We start from the raw sequence: 16,763 nt of genomic DNA, 5'->3' as shown, positions 1-16,763 counted from the left end.
AGTAACTCAATTCCACTGCTCTCACTCTTGACTTGTTCCCCTCTTGCAAGGTCCACGCCTCGCTTCCGTACGTCAGGGTAGGGATCACAATACTATCATGCAGTAACTTCTTAACTTCCATACTCACCTCCATATTTCTCATCACTGCTTTCAGTGTACCAACAACCTTCCTTCCCTGCTGTACTCTTTCACGCACTTCATCCCCCAAAGTTCTGCTTTATATCATAAGGAAACTTAGTAGCACTGACATGAGATACCATTTGCTACAGGTGATGCACCTGTGGATGCCAGCATACTTTTGGTAACTAAGCGAAACATATTTATATACTGTATTTTTCCTTCTGCTACTTTTACTTGATATTCTTACATATTAACGTTTTCTCATCTGTTCTCTGTTTTACTTCCATGTCAGCAGTGCTGCAATTCAATTAGCTATAGAATTGTCCTGAAGTCAGTTCTATCTATCTATCTATTGCCAGATGCCTTAATCCCATATGGGGTGACCACAAACAAATCGCCTCCATGTCGCCTTGTCCCCCGTCATTTCACTGCCCTGCTTCCAACTCACACCCCCCTCTCTCAAGTACCTCTCCACTTTATCCCTCCACCTCATCCTTGGCCTCCCCCTCCCTCTCCTCCACCTCACTCACATACACTCTCCTCATCAGTCTCTCACTTGTTCTAGTGTCTGGCATTTTTTCCACACTGGAGCATGTCTCTCGCTACTATACACATTATATTATTCATATTTAGAGAAATTGTGCTGTAGCATTGAGATGAGAATCCAAATGCCACTTTAGTGTAGTGTGGTGTGGGAATGAAATGAGTGCTAGACTTGCAAAGCCCAGCATTTTCTACCATAAACAACGAGGGTAAAGGGAAATCGATAGAGAAATATGAATCGTATATATGTTTAAAGTCTTGGGGGAAATATTTACCCTGTTGGTATATTTTAATGTAGTCAATACTACTTTATTGAGGTGTATAATGTGCATGATAAGGTTGTGATGCTTCTATTCATGTCTAAATCCCAGCTATCTATGGGGTTTGGCATCTTTGTATTTATGCTGACCACAGGGCCACTCCCAGCGTGGAAGCTGGCCAGCTAGAGGAGAACGCACTCATCATTCAAACGAGAGGGACGTATTTATTTTTAACACTCTCTGTGTCGCAGTTGTATCTTTCTGTGGCCAATAAAGAGAGATAAATCTGCTCAGTTTTCTGTCACCTGCACATACTACCTCTACAATTCCTTCAACAGGATCTACACCGATTCCCATCATCTCCAGTGTGTGAAGACATTTGGTGGCGAGTGTCAGCCAGAAGTGACTTTGACCAGACGGAACGTTATATCTTGATAACCTTGCTTGTAACAGTGCAGTCACGTCTAAGCTGATATATAAATTGGTGATGAGCTGTGGGGTTCCAATAAGCTGATATATTATTGACTAGTTGAGGAATTCCTACAAGCCGATACACACTCTCCATCCTCTCCACATTTAATTTCTAATTCAGTTGATATTTATGGGTTGCTATTGTCATTATCTGTAAGTTTTATCAAAACTGTCTAAACTGTTTTAAATATGAGGATATATTTACTATAAAATGATAATGGAATGTTTTGTTATGAGTGGCGAAATTAATCTCATAGACTGGAGTTGGAACACATCACTCAGAACACTGAAGTCTACTCACAGCTGTTCATGTGCTTCATTCTAAGTTCAGGTCGTCTCATACTGCGTACGCAGAGCTTGCAGATGCTGTTTTCCATAGTCTTCTATCGTTGTGATTATTTCCTGGTCCTGTAGTGTGTGGTAACAAGAAGCAGACCTGAACGGTGACAATTCTTGGTTCTGCCATCCTCCTGAAATTACCTCATCCACCTTTCCATGGTTCTGCTTACACCGAATCTTTGGCAGTATCTGTTCGAGATTCCCTCTCCTTATAAAAGGTGGATCCCACCCTCTCTCATCACCCTAGTAGTTGGATGAATATGGTTTACCCTCTCCATACCACAGTATATACTAGGTCTGACTGACATTTTTTGGGGAAAGGTGTGAGAATAAACGGCTAGGTGATCACTGCCTAACTGAATATGGTATACATATCACCTCGCAGACGCAGCAATGTTCGTGAATCGATGATAAAGCTTCAAAATTTCCTGGGTTCTTTCATACCGTCATCCTATCCCCTGCAGATAAGAAGCTTGGGAGAGTCTGGGTAGCCAACCACGAACATGAAACTGTGGTTGAGCTATCATACTTTTTCACGTATTCCACTTAATCATCGTGTCATAAAAGACTTTGTAGTTACTTGTAGTGGAGTTTTATATATATTAGACTTGTGGGCGAGCGGTTGTTATATTTGAGTAGCTTGTAAGTTGATAATCTTCTTTCCCATTTGTCATGTAGTGACAGGAGAGGTAAAGAATAGTATGGGACTATTTTTATTTGTCTTGGAAATATTAACAAAGTCTCTCACACAGAGCGGAGTATAAAGTAGAGTCCCGCTAGCTATCTCTCTGTCTCGCTCTCTCTGTCTCTCTCTCAAGTTGCTATGCCCTTCTCCCTGCGACCTGTCTGTTGTATGGCTAGCTTCTTTCTGCCCTCTCTTCCTAAATTCTGGTGAAACAGGAGACGTATCACGTGAGTTCCTTGTGGGTGGAAAGTTCTAGAAGCCTGTGTGTGAGTATGTGTGTATGTGTGTGTATGGTCACTAAGGCTTTGTTCACCGGTGGATTGCTGACAACTAACTGAATTATCTCCTTACTGGCCACTTCGTAATCTGTCGTCAGCTTTCCTCAGTGTAATTTGCAAGCTCATTTCCCATTCCCAGGCTCGCATAGAGCTGTCTATCTATCTATTTATCTATCTATCTATTATGATTTGTAATTATAATATGGAGTCCTAACATATTGCTCGGTCACGCGAAAATGGCGTACCATCGACAGTTAATAGTCCTAACATATTAATACATATTATATACACATTATAATGAACTTATAAGCTAATTAAGTGAAATACATAATATTGTAAAAGTAACATAATTGTATGAATATTGTATACATATAATATTCATAGTAAATAGTGATTATTCAGTAATATTACATTTTAAAGAAGTTGTATAAATATTTGAATAAATGCATTGAAGTAAATTATTTAACTGTAATACAGTATGTACTTGGGCCATTGTAGTGAAATGCATACATGCAAGAAAAAAAAATAGTTTAAAATTAAGATTATGGTAAGAGTTATTAATATTTCATTTAAAGATAATGGTACTGGTCTGCCATACATGGGTCATTCTTCTTTGTATTTTTTTTTTATATAATTAATACTATATACAAAATATATACACTTCATTCAGGGGGGTTAACTTGGATGTTAAATCTCCCCCCACTAAATAATGACTCCAAATTAGCAATTCTTGCATGCATTCTGTGCATTGCGAACAGCAGTACTGCAACTACAATGCAGATGATTATAAAGACAGTAGGTGCTGGGCTATATACATAATATGGGTTGAACATACTCAAACTCAAATCTTCCCAGGGCTTCATTGTTTCATTGATCAGCTGCATAGTTTCAAACTTAGGTGAAGTCAGCTTAATACTTGTGCTCATGTTTAAGTTCATATCAGGCAGTGGGTGGAAATGTTTGTGTGTATCATTGAGAATGGCGTAGTGATTGATGGTGGATAAAGTAGACATGGCTGGTGTAAATACCGCACAGTCGTCTGGTGCTATGTATAATCCTGATGCTGATGTATGAGATGGTGGTATATCTGGACAGACTATGTAAACTGATGTGTTATGAGGGAAATAAAAAAACCGGGAGTGTCCAATGCGTTGATGGTGTACAAGTTTATCTGGAGCAAAAGTGAAGTTGCAATGATGATGAATATTGTCATTTCTGATGATAGCCATTTCACAAGGGACTGTATCAGTAGGCTGAAACGTGAAAATGTACACAGGACAAAGATGAACAGCATGTAAGGATGTGCGGCACTTTCGTTCAATCGTTGATTCACTTGCGAAAGTGACAGTGTCCCGTCTCTTGGAGACCATGATGAGTTCGGTGTCTGTGTTGATGTTGATGATGACCAAAGTGTTGTTATTTTTATAGGGGAAGGGGTGTATTTGGTATACTGTGAACAGGTCTTCAGTGATGAATGGTACATGAACTACCACTGATGTTGGTGTTAGTGTTGCGTCTAAATACGGGTAATATTGCATAAATTCCCTACTGCGGAACAACGGCTTCAATTTATGTTTATGTATGCCTTGACTAACTATCTGACGTAGCTCATGAACTGGGAGTATGTCAATTGTGAACTTGCCATCACCAGCATTCGAAATTCCTTGCATAAGTGCCCTGAAACGATATCTAGTGTTCTCTAATTGTAGTAGAATCGTGTCAATATGTTCTGTGATGATGGAGAAGTGTTGGAAAAGTGTAACGTTTCCCTCCAATTCATTTATTTTATCTACACTCTCGAGAGCTATGTTTTCTGCTTGTTTCAGATTTTTCACAATTGTCTTCATTGCTGAGTTCTGTCCTGTGATGAATTTATCTTGGTATGTTAGTACCTGAGCTATCTTATTAAATTTGTTGTTTATTTCTTTAAGGTCATCCTCTGTAGCCAATCCAAAGATGTTCCCAAGAACTGCGCCACCCAGGTCGAACAAACCGCGCTTTTGGCGAGTACGTGTGATGTTGTTCCTGTCGCTCAGTACCTCCGTTCCATAAGATGGGAGATCTTGGATCATGATGAGCATAGTTGACTTTGCCTGTTCTAGTTTCCATTTCGCTAACTTTACCATTTCATTCACTTCCTTGGTGTTATGTGCTTGTGAAACATAATTTCCTATCATGAAGTCCAGAGTTCGCACCGGCGTCGCAAGTCTGTCTAGATAAGTAGGTAATTCATACAAGTAATCTAGACTTATTTCAGTACTCATGACGTCCTTAATGATTGTAGTCGTGGCCGTTGGAGCTATGAGGCATCTTTGTCGTACAATGTGTTGGGGGTCTAAGTGCGCATATCCTCTTGCTATGTAGAGGAGAATCCATAGCATAAGTCCCTTCATCGTAACCTACCGAGAAAAAAAAATCTATTAATTTCCCATCATGCTGTGGTCGATGATAGTGATGATGTGCGTTACGCTTGATTGTTATTTCATTTATAGAAGGAGTTTAAATCGATATTCAATTCTCGTAAATGATGTACTGTAGATTTGATTGGAACAGTTGCACTTATGTTCGATTGTTTGGTATATGACCTTAATTTCTTTTTGTAATCATTGTTGTGTTCTTGCTTGGTTTCTTGAGGTACGTTCACCTGTTCGGTTGTATCCGAGGCTGAATAATTATGGGATAATTCCTTGAAACTCGTTTTAAATGGTCAATATGAACTTGTTTCTCCTCGCCACTTGAAAGTGACTTAATTAAAACTTTGCTTTTATGTTAATTACTCTTTATGGGCCCTCAAATTTTGGGGATAATTTATTGTCTCTCGTATGAGTGACACCGTAAACAATGTCTCCTAAGCTGATAGGTGAATCTTTTGCCTTCTTGTTAAATGCCTCCGTCATTTCTTCCTTGGACATCGTTGTTTTTTGACTCTTTTGTGAATGTCTTGGAATTCACGTAAACGGAGTTTAGAGTAATTATCGTAATTGTATATAGGCATGCTGTCACCTTCTAGGAGCTCATATGGTATTTTTTTATCTGTGCCATATATAATGAAATGAGGTGTGTCACCGATGGATTTATTTATAGACCCATTAATTGAGACTTCTACTCTGGGAATCCAATCATCCCAGCTTGCATAATTTTCACTGAGAATGTGTCGTAGCACATCTAATACTTTTTTATTTTGTCTCTCTACCAACCCATTCGATGCTGGGTGATAGGCCAAAACGTCAACCTTTTTGATGTTGTATTGTTTACATATTTCTTGTAAGATCTCAGAATTAAATTCTCCTCCATTATCACTTATTAGTACCTTTGGGGTAGTAAAGCGACATATTACATTATCTGTTATTGCCTTTGCTACTGTCTCTGCTGTCTTATCTTTAATTGGAGCTAAAATGACATAACGGGAAAAATGATCCATTGCTACGAATAAGTATAGGTTATTATTGTATGATAATGGCATCTTGAGTAAATCAACAGCGACAACATCCCATGGTTGATGTGGTACAGGGTAATTACCCATCGGTGCAGGTGTGATTGGGTATCCTTTGTGTTTCGCACATGATTCGCATCTGTCTATATGATTGTTTATATCTTTTCGTAATGAAGGCCAGTAATATAATAGCTGGGCTTGGTTGAATGTCTTATACTTTCCAGGATGTCCTGCATGCGGGCTGTCGTGTATCAATCGTAATACTTGGGGTATCATGTCATTAGGTACTACCAACTGGTTAGTATTTCTTTGGCGTTTTGGTTGTTTAGAGTTAATTTTGTATAATGTATTATTGACCATTGTGAATTGTTCAAGTGAGACATGCAGTTTGGGTAATTGTATGTCATCTCCACTTTCTAACTTGTATATTACTTTAGACCATATTGGGTCAAGTCTTTGTGCCTTTGCGATATCCTCGTGGTTTGGGATATTTCCTTTGAGATCTAACGCCGCGACCTGAATTGTGTTCGGGTTCCTAGATAATGCATCAGCTACTATGTTCATTTTACCTTGTATATAATGAATTTGTACATTGTAGTTTTCAACTGTACATTTCCATCTTGCTCTCCTCCCAGAAAGGAGTTTTTCTTTAAACATACCCACCAGTGGTTTATGGTCGGTGAATAAGTGGATTTCGTAACCATATACCAAATCTCGAAACTTTTGTAATGCAAAAACCACTGCAAGTGCCTCTAAGTCTGTAGTGCAATAATTTTTCTCCGCGCCTCTTGTTTGTCTGCTGGCAAATGCAATTGGTTGATTCTTTCCTCTTTTATCTTCCTGCATCAGTACAGTCCCTAATCCTTTAACTGATGCGTCTGTACAAATAAGAAATGATTTTGTGTAATCTGGATATGCTAAACAAGGTGCATTTGTTAGTTTAATTTTTAGATTGTTAAATGCCCTTTTTTGTTCTTCTTCCCATTGGAATACAGCATCTTTTTTGAGTAGTTGGAATAGAGGAAAGGCTATATGAGAGAACTGTGGTACGAATGACCTATAGTACCCAGCCAGACCTAAAAATTGTCTAACTTTGTCAGTCGTAATGGGTTCAGGAAAATCTCTCTGCCTGTATTTTGTCATCAGTGGTGTGAATACCATTAGAACTTAATTTGTGGCCTAAGAAATTTATTTCCTTAAAGCAAAATTTGCATTTAGAAAGTTTAATTTTTAATCCAGCATCACTAAGCTTTTGTAAGAGTAAGTCTAATTTCCTGAGATGATCCTTAATATTCTTCGTTGCGATTATAATATCGTCAAGATAAACAAATATTCCTTGTCCTAAAATTCCGGACAATACGTAATTCATAAGACGCTGGAATGTGCCTGGGGCTGTCCTCAGTCCCATTGGCATTCTTGTATATTGATAATGGCCTCTGTTTGTTGAAAAGGCAGTGAATTTACGTGACTCCTTAGATACTGGAATCTGATAGTAGCCGTTTAGGAGATCGATGGTCGAGAATATATTATTCTCAGGACCAATATTCTGTAGAACATCGCTTAGCAATGGCATGGGAAATCTGTCTGGGATTGTGTGATTATTTAGTTTACGGTAATCTACTACCGCACGCATTTCTCCTTTTCGTTTGGGCACGAAGAATAAGGGGGCATTCCACAGGGAGACTGAAGGCTCAATAATTCCAAGTTTTAACATTTCATCGACATACTGATTTGCAAGTGTACGTTGGGAGTGTGGTATGCGGTAAGCTGGTACGAAAATTGGTGGTGTTTCTGGGTGCACATTAATCATGTGATTAATCAAGTTAGTACACCCTAATTGTTCTCCGGGCAATGCTACGGTGTCCCTGTGTGTTTCCAGCAGGGTTAACAAATCATTTTCTTCATCAAATTCACCTGAGTGAATTAAATTCTCTTTTATTCTTTCTCTATCCGTAGATATTATCTCACTTGTTACTCCAGCTATAACTATTTCCTTCACAGGGGTGGGACATCTTTCAATATTAACTATGTAAGTTCCCTTTTTCAACTGAACTTCCCCATTCATGTGATTAATTATGAATATCTGTGTTTGCCCTTCGTCGTTCGTATGACATAATGCGTTTTCTACTGACAATCCCTTCACTTTACATAATTCTTCTAAGACAAGAACAGTACTATTCCGTAATTTGCTCTTTATGGTAACTTTCATGTAGGAATTAGGTGGTACAACTAAATCATTAGTGAGATGGGCTGGAAAAATTGATAAATCAGTACTGTTATCTGGGTCACTAATTCTGGAGGATGGGGTTGGTGGTGGGAGTGGATCTATACATTCATCTGTTTGTGTAGGTTTGTTTAAGCCTTTAATATTACCAATTCTTTTTGGCTCTCTTCTACCAATCGGTGAGGGCTCTGAAGTTATTTCCTCTATGAATTCATTATCAAAGTCTATTCCATTCATTTGTGGGAGTATAGTTATGTTCTCAGCTCTCATGGATCTTAAGCCCAGTAACATATGAGCTTTAATTGCTAAGTTTTCAACGATATAGAAAAATGCAGAGAATGGTCTTGTAGTTTCTGTGAAACTGATATTTAATCTTATCATACCCTTCACTGTAATCTCTTGTCCATCTACTGTATAAATCTAAATCAGTTTCATCTAGAAAAGTTACTTTCTTTTTATTTTTAAGAATTCTATTTAGTTCTTCATGTGTTATTAAGTTCACTGGAGAGCCTGTATCTAAAAATAAGGAAACGTTTTGATCCTCACATACAGCTGGTATCAAGATACACTCATTTCCCAACATGCCTCCTATGTGAAGTTTAGCCTTGTTTTTCTTTACGTTTGTTCGTTTTTTGTGACTTGGTCTTCCCCCGATTTGAACACAGACACAATTTTTTCTACTGTTTTGCAATCACTCATCCAGTGCCCTTGGTATCTATGATGCCTACAGTAAGGACCAAATCCTTGTGTCTTTTGTTTGTCCTCTTTTGCCTTGATAAAGCATTCATACCTTGTGTGTCCTGGTTTTGCACAATAATGACATAGAATGGACCTATCCCTTGACTGTGACCTATGAGGTGATTTCCCATAAGAAGTGTTGTTTATGGAGCGAGACCTGCTCGGGCTGCGCGAAAACTTATGAAACTGCCTGTAGGAAGGCGTCTGTGAACGAGACCTTGTCACGTTTGCTTGTTTGGTCTGCCTGATTTCTGGTCACGATCGATTTTGTTCTCTGTTTGGGGTCGGTGTTGTTTTCACAGCTGATACTGTCTCAGGTACCCTCATTCTACCAGAATGTGCATGTGTGTCGACCATACCTGCTTTACTGCACTGCATCTCTACCTCGTTCATTAAGTCTAGCAAGAACATTCCTGGGGTGTACGCAATCGTCTTGGCGATCTTAAGGGTCCTATCAAGTAATTTACACAAGGCAGCTACATAACCAATGATGTCCACGACGAGGTCTGGGGACATCTTTCCATCATCTGTTATCCAATTAGAATTTTCCAAAGTGGCTAATAATGTTCTCTTGATTGTGGAGACATCAGCAGTTATTTCACTGAGCACATGGTTTGTAGTGTGCTCCCTTACAAGATCTACAATTTTATGTAATTCTGGAATTATACCTGGCAAGACGTTCATACCTCCAGAAAATTTCTTCAGAAATTCAGTTTTAAATTCATCATATGTCCTAGCACGATGGAGCATGTCGGAGTGAAGCAAGTTGCTCGCTGGACATCTTTCCTGGCTTATGCAAGATGAAAAAATAGCAATTTTCTCTTGTTCATCTAGTATGTGGCGCTTGATGAACATTTGTTCACACTGACTGACTAATGAAATGACATCAATGCGATCTTTGTCTGTGCCAGAGAATTTTGGGGCAGTTTTATCTTCGTGATACACAAACACGTGAGGTGTGGTTGTTAGATCAGCGATATTTGTTTCTTGATTCATTTTTACTGTTTGCTCTGTTAATTCAACTTGGACGTGTTTATCGTTGTGTGAGGGAATGGTGGAATAGGTACGACCGGACCGGTGAACCCTGTTAAGTATATTGGCATACGTGTGCAAGGCAGTGGCAAAGTCCGCACTTTCTACGTCAGAGGGGGTTTCACACTCATCATCTGAAACCACCGTATTTGTTTCTTGATCTTTAGTGTGTGGTGAGGTTTGTACAAGGGGTGGGTTGCCTTGAGGCTTTCTTAATTGTGAGTCTGTTGTGGCAAATTGTGTGTCATCTGGTATTAACGTGGGTGGTGGCGAAAATATTCCTGTCATTAAGATATGGTGTTATGAAATACGCCTCTTGTTTATTTATGTCCTAACAAAATAGATGAGTAAATAAGTTGAATACAGCTAATTTTAGCACTGAGAAGAAATGAGTATAATTTTACCCCCTTGATACAGATCGTAGAGGTGTGTCGATACAAAAGTCGATCTCAGAAGAAAAATACAGGTTTGATTGAAGATCTCTTGATAATTCTAGTGGTGTGTTGATGGACGATATTACTCAGGAATTCCATGGCCTGGTGCTTGTGGTGGTTAACAGCTGTCCCAGGCAAACCTCAGCATAGAACGTCGAATTTCCAACTTAACTGTGAAAATAAATGAGTATGAGTAGGAGCTATGTGAATAATGAGTAATGAGTAGTGGGTGAGAGGTGCCTGGTGTCAGTCACACGTTGCTTGGCATGGCAGACTCGCGTTGTGATGTCATCTCAGCACATGCTGACGTCGGCTTCCCACACTGGTAGATGTGGTGAGTGAATGAGTAGCGATGAGTAACTTGAGTGAAGATGAGTGAGTAATATAAGTTGTGAATATGGACTTGGTATTTGCTTCGTCGTCTCGACCTCTTGATTCCTGCGTCAGCAGTGGAAGTTTGGTGGATGTAGCAGAGAGAGGAGGGTGAGGTCTGGTGGTTATGAGTAATGTCTCACTCTTCGTTTGTTTGTCCCGTTTTTCTTCCTCGAGGTATTCGTGGTCCTTTTTTCTTGTGATTTACTCGTTGTAGGATTAAGACTGCCGCTACTTGTAGGTGCGTGTAGAAGATTATACAGACAACTCGTCGAGTTGTTACTTGTAGTTGATTGTAGATGGTTGTAGTTCGCTGGTTTGTCGTAGAAGTTGCAAGATCGTATCAATATTTTGTTAAACTACTTGCAAGGCGTCGTGTGATCACTTCTAAATCAGCGTGATGATCGTGGAGACGGAGGGGGCTGGTTGGAGAGAACTGTCAGGAGCTGGTTGTGTTGTTGGTTGTGAAAGGTATTTTTTTTTTTTTTTCAATCTTGATATTTTGTAGGAATTCACTGTTGATTCATAGACGAGGTTCGTATACGTTCGCTGCTACCAAATGTCATAAAAGACTTTGTAGTTACTTGTAGTGGAGTTTTATATATATTAGACTTGTGGGCGAGCGGTTGTTATATTTGAGTAGCTTGTAAGTAGATAATCTTCTTTCCCATTTGTCATGTAGTGACAGGAGAGGTAAAGAATAGTATGGGACTATTTTCATTTGTCTTGGAAATATTAACAAAGTCTCTCACACAGAGCGGAGTATAAAGTAGAGTCCCGCTAGCCATCTCTCTGTCTCGCTCTCTCTGTCTCTCTCTCAAGTTGCTAAGCCCTTCTCCCTGCGACCTGTCTGTTGTATGGCTAGCTTCTTTCTGCCCTCTCTTTCCTAAATTCTGGTGAAACAGGAGACGTATCACGTGTGTTCCTTGTGGGTGGAAAGTTCTAGAAGCCTGTGTGTGAGTATGTGTGTATGTGTGTGTATGGTCACTAAGGCGTCATTCACCGGTGGATTGCTGACAACTAACTGCATCATCTCCTTACTGGCCACTTCATAATCTGTCGTCAGCTTTCCTCAGTGTAATTTGCAAGCTCATTTCCCATTCCCAGGTTCGCATAGAGCTGTCTATCTATCTATTTATCTATCTATCTATTACGATTTGTAATTATAATATGGAGTCCTAACAATCGGACGAAACAGCGACACAACTTTTGTGTCTGATTGTATCTTCCCTTCTTGCCGGAAATTTATTCTCATTCAGCTTGTCCCAAAGAAGGGTGACCATTCGTTTAACATCTTGTATTTTTTAAGTTCGTGAGTCGATACTTTAAAAATGAAATAAAACACATTTGCTAACAGAATCTTTTTTCCAGAAACCAGTACGGTTTCTGCCAGGGAGGCTCCACTGGCAATCTTCTCACCTACCTTTCAGGCTGCTGGTCATCCTCCTTTAGGGATTTTTGGCGAAAGCTTTGTCACTGCAGATTACATCTCATTCGATCGGGTCTGACATAAATGTTTAATTTCCAAACTGCCTCCTTACGGCTTCTATCCTTATATCTGCACCTTCATCTCTCATCTCTAGCTTCCTTTCTGGTCGTGCTATAGCTGCTGATGTAGACGGCCACCATGCTTCTCGTGCAGCCATCAACAGTGGTGTCATCAGGGCTCTGTCCTATCACAAACTCTCTTCCTTCTATTCACCAATGATCTAAGCAGTACATCTAATCCTATCCACCCATATGCTGATGACTCCACCCTTCACTTTTCCATTCACAACTTGCAGCGTCCATCTTGACAGTTACTTCAACAAACAAGGGATGAGGCTATGGCACACTTTATGTCTGTCTGGGCTCTTATCAGTAATTGGGATAAATAAAATCTTGCTGCTTTTAATGCATCAAAAAATCATTTTTTGCATCTTTCGAACCAATAAAATATTCTGCAGGAGTATCCTTTTTTTTTTTTTTTTCAAAATCCAACTCAATCCTGCATTATCTTTGAACATACCTGGGTTTCATACTTTTGAAGTTTACTTTGGAAAGATCACATTACCCCTTTTGTAAAATCTGCTTCCAATAGATCAGGTATGCAAGCTAACTCGGTGTCTTCTTTATTTTTGCACTGCTGTTGACTTTATACACGGGTTTTATTCACCCGTGTACAGCACAACTGATTTGTGGGAAAGCCCTCCACATTCAGCTCTTCTCAACAAGGTGGAGTTATAAGCTTTTCATCTCATTAACTCTCCTCCTCTTACTGGCTCCCTTCAGCCTCTTTCTCTTCACAGTACTGTTGTGGCTTTATCTCTTTTCTATTGCCACTTGAATGGTCACTGCTTCACTGAACTGTCTGCTTGCATTCCTTTACCACTACAGCGGCCATATAGTACCCATCAAGCAGCAAACTCTCACCTCTTATCTGTCCAACTCCTTAATGTGAGAGTTGTTACTGTCAATCTTTCATGTAATGAACAGGTCAGCTCTGGAACTGTCTCCCTCTGTCTGTATTTCCTACTACCTATGATCTCCAATCTTGTAAGTGCAGGTGTTCAGGCATCTCGAAATGAACGGATCTCGAATTTGGCTTTCTGTTATTTTGTTTTTATTTTTTCTTGGAGGGCACACTCATGCAGGCATCTGGGTTTTGGTTTCCGCTTCTTTGCATAAACAAAAATTGTTATTGTCAATCCTAAACATATTTCGTCCATTCATCTCTATATTTTGAATGTTCATTTACTTCTTGTGTTATCAATCCTCTCACTCAAACACTAACCATGTCCATCCATCTTTGAGAGGGGAAAAATGGATCAATCGTAGTTACGGTGGAGATGGTCCGTGTAATAGACTTTCAGCATCAATTTAAAAGCTATATTCAGAATCATCTCGTACAGTATAATAAGTGACCGTGATGACTTTTAAAACCTGAAACCAAATTTCAGTTCTAAACATAATAATCTGGTATAAATCTTATGAAAATGACAAGGACAGCACCAACGAATATGGAAAATGATATGTCCATTGGTATGGATAATGAATATGTTTTAAGTAACTAGGTTTGAGGGACATGTACGGGGAAGAGGCCAGGTGGTACAATTCAGTAACCTTACTGTAAGTTATTTCAAGATTTTGCACTAGAATTTCTTCATTTAAAAAAACTCAAGATCAATTAATGCTATCTTGACTTAAACACAGTGGCTTAACCTAACTTCATCCAGCAGCCAAACAGAATCGAGTGGAACCTAACATGATAGAAGGAGTAGACTGTAGCACCAGTTGAACAGGGCAATACTTCCAAGGTGGATGGAAAGTTGATGCCAGGGAGAGTTGGAGATCCTGTTTCATCAGCCATCAGGACCAGCTTCGGACCATTCCCCTTTGCTGGACCTTTTCAGTGTTTCAGTAACACAGACAACAGGCCAGAATACTCTGCTATACAGTTTCCTCCAACTGTCAACACCAAACTACATGCACATTGCATGCCATACTTCCTTCTAAATTCAAAGAAAAAAATAGCATATCAACACCCAGCCTCGGAGTCCCCAGTGGGGGTGAGAGGTGATCATACAAGCTCCCACCATTTCCCTCTCTCCTGGTGAGGACCAAGACTGATGCCTTGAACCACTGCCTGACTCACTTCTTCGTTCCTGCAATATTCATAGCCTTTCCTCTAATTTTCTCTGTTGACCACCACCTCCCTTCTTCTAAACCTCGTCTTCTCTTCTTTGCTGAGACTCAGTTGTCTGAGGCAATTGATAGCAAATCCTTCTCTGTATCATCCTGCTTTTTCAATTCTCACCTCCAAGCCAAAGATGACTGCTGTGTATGTATACACAATATATCTCATTCTCGTGTTCCTGAACTTGAAATTTTCTGACTTCTCTACTATCAGGCTTTAGGTATCCTGTCATTCTCTGACCACAGTACATATATATCTATGTTGTTTACTTATCCCCTAATTCTGCTGACTATGAAAAATTCTCTATCTTACCTTTAAGATGGAACACATCCTAATAACTTCTGCATTCACTGAAATCTCCATTCTAGGTGATTTCAATATTCACCACCACCTTTGGCTCACCAAGATGAAACACATCCCAATAACTTCTGCATTCACTGAAATCTCCATTCTAGGTGATTTCAATATTCACCACCACCTTTGGCTCACCTCTCCTTTCATTGAGCCACATGATGAACAGGCCAAAATCTTTTTTATCCTTAACCCTCTCGCACACCATGACAAAATATGAGTCAAAACAGTTTTAATCTGAAGAGGAACCGATGATGCACTATGACGCACTTGCACTGGCGGTCTGAAAGGATGCAGATTAGGCAATTCTGGACAAAAATATTCACCCAAACTTATGTTTTAGCATGAAATGCATCAATATTTGGTGCGTCATAGGAGAGGGTGTCTATTTCCATGCCAACACTCTCAAATAGTTGGCATTCTCATGGTTTTTAGTTCAGGGGGGAAGGGGGTATGCGTGATTTTTGGCAATTTACTCGAAAACTATTGGTCATATCAGAATCCCACCAATACCACGTGAAAGCTCGTGAAATTCTGCATCTAGACATATGCTTAGCTATTGCATCATGCATGCAAAGTTTTGTGCTACAGTGTAGGGCAGTTATTTTCATTGTTGAACAACAGTATTCTCACCTCATTTTGGTACTTTTACAGTACTTTTACTCATCAATTTTGTGTGATTTTATTAGCTTATCAAATAGTAGGCTATAAACATCAGGGAAGATGATGGTATACAATTTATACCATTATAGCCAATTTCTGGGGGGGAAAAAACGTGGGAATGTTTTCCTTTGTACACGAGTCCAGCCTGCTCTCATGGCATTTTCTCTGATCATGTCATACACACAGAAAACGTACGTTGTGTGAGGGGGTTAATGACCTAGCACAGCTTGTTCGGTACCCTACGTGTATCCTACACTGCCTTAGAGAGTTTCAATATACTTTGTCCTTTTCCTTACAGTTAATTCTTCTTCTTATGCTGTTCATGTTTTCTTTCCACTAAGTTCCCCCAATCACAACCTTATCATCTTAACCTACCCTATCACTCCAATAATGCCTGTGGACCCTCCCAAGATGCAGCTGCTTTAGCACTTTGAAGCAGGTGATTGGAAGACCCTCATGCAGTATGGTAGTTCCTTGGAATAATTATTGCTTTCATGGCTGAGAGCCATCTGAGTGTGCCTCATGCATTACAGACGTTATTCTCCCGGGCGCTGAAGCATGCATTCCTTTCTCTAGTGACTAATGCAAAAACATCTTGCTTAAATCATGTTTGTTTTAATGCTGTCCACAACAAGGAGAGGGCCTTCAAATGGTGCCAGAGCCAACCCACCCATGCAGCTCATCCTTTTCTGTCAGAAAACGTTCTAAATCTGTCCTTCGCTCTGCTTTAAATAATTGCATTCGTACTCCTCTATTTGGTGGACCTACCTTGGCAAAAACCTTTCTAACAATTTTACCTCATCCTTCCCCCTCTTTTTTGCTGTGATGACTCTGTACCTAATTCTTCTACTGATAAAACAGAACTCTTCACTCAGACTTTCTCCTCCAGTTCCACCTTAGATGATTCCATTGCTGTTCCTCCATCACGTCTCCCATGATTTCCTCATGGCTGATATTAACCCTTAGCATCCAGCACATATTCCCATCTACCCTTCTCCCAGCTGGGCATTTGTGAGAAAATCGTCTGTATTTAAACCTTCATATCTATGCTAATACTTACCCAAAAATAATAAACTGTCATAATACTCACCAATCCTTTAAGCTGATGGCCTCAAATTGTCTGCGAAGGGTGTATAATCAGTGA

Source organism: Coenobita brevimanus, chromosome 45 (assembly GCF_032717465.1).
Source record: "Coenobita brevimanus isolate Jiangsu-jjx chromosome 45, ASM3271746v2, whole genome shotgun sequence".
In the NCBI taxonomy this organism is placed as follows: Eukaryota; Metazoa; Arthropoda; class Malacostraca; order Decapoda; family Coenobitidae; genus Coenobita; species Coenobita brevimanus.
Note: the sequence above shows the minus strand (reverse complement) of the source record.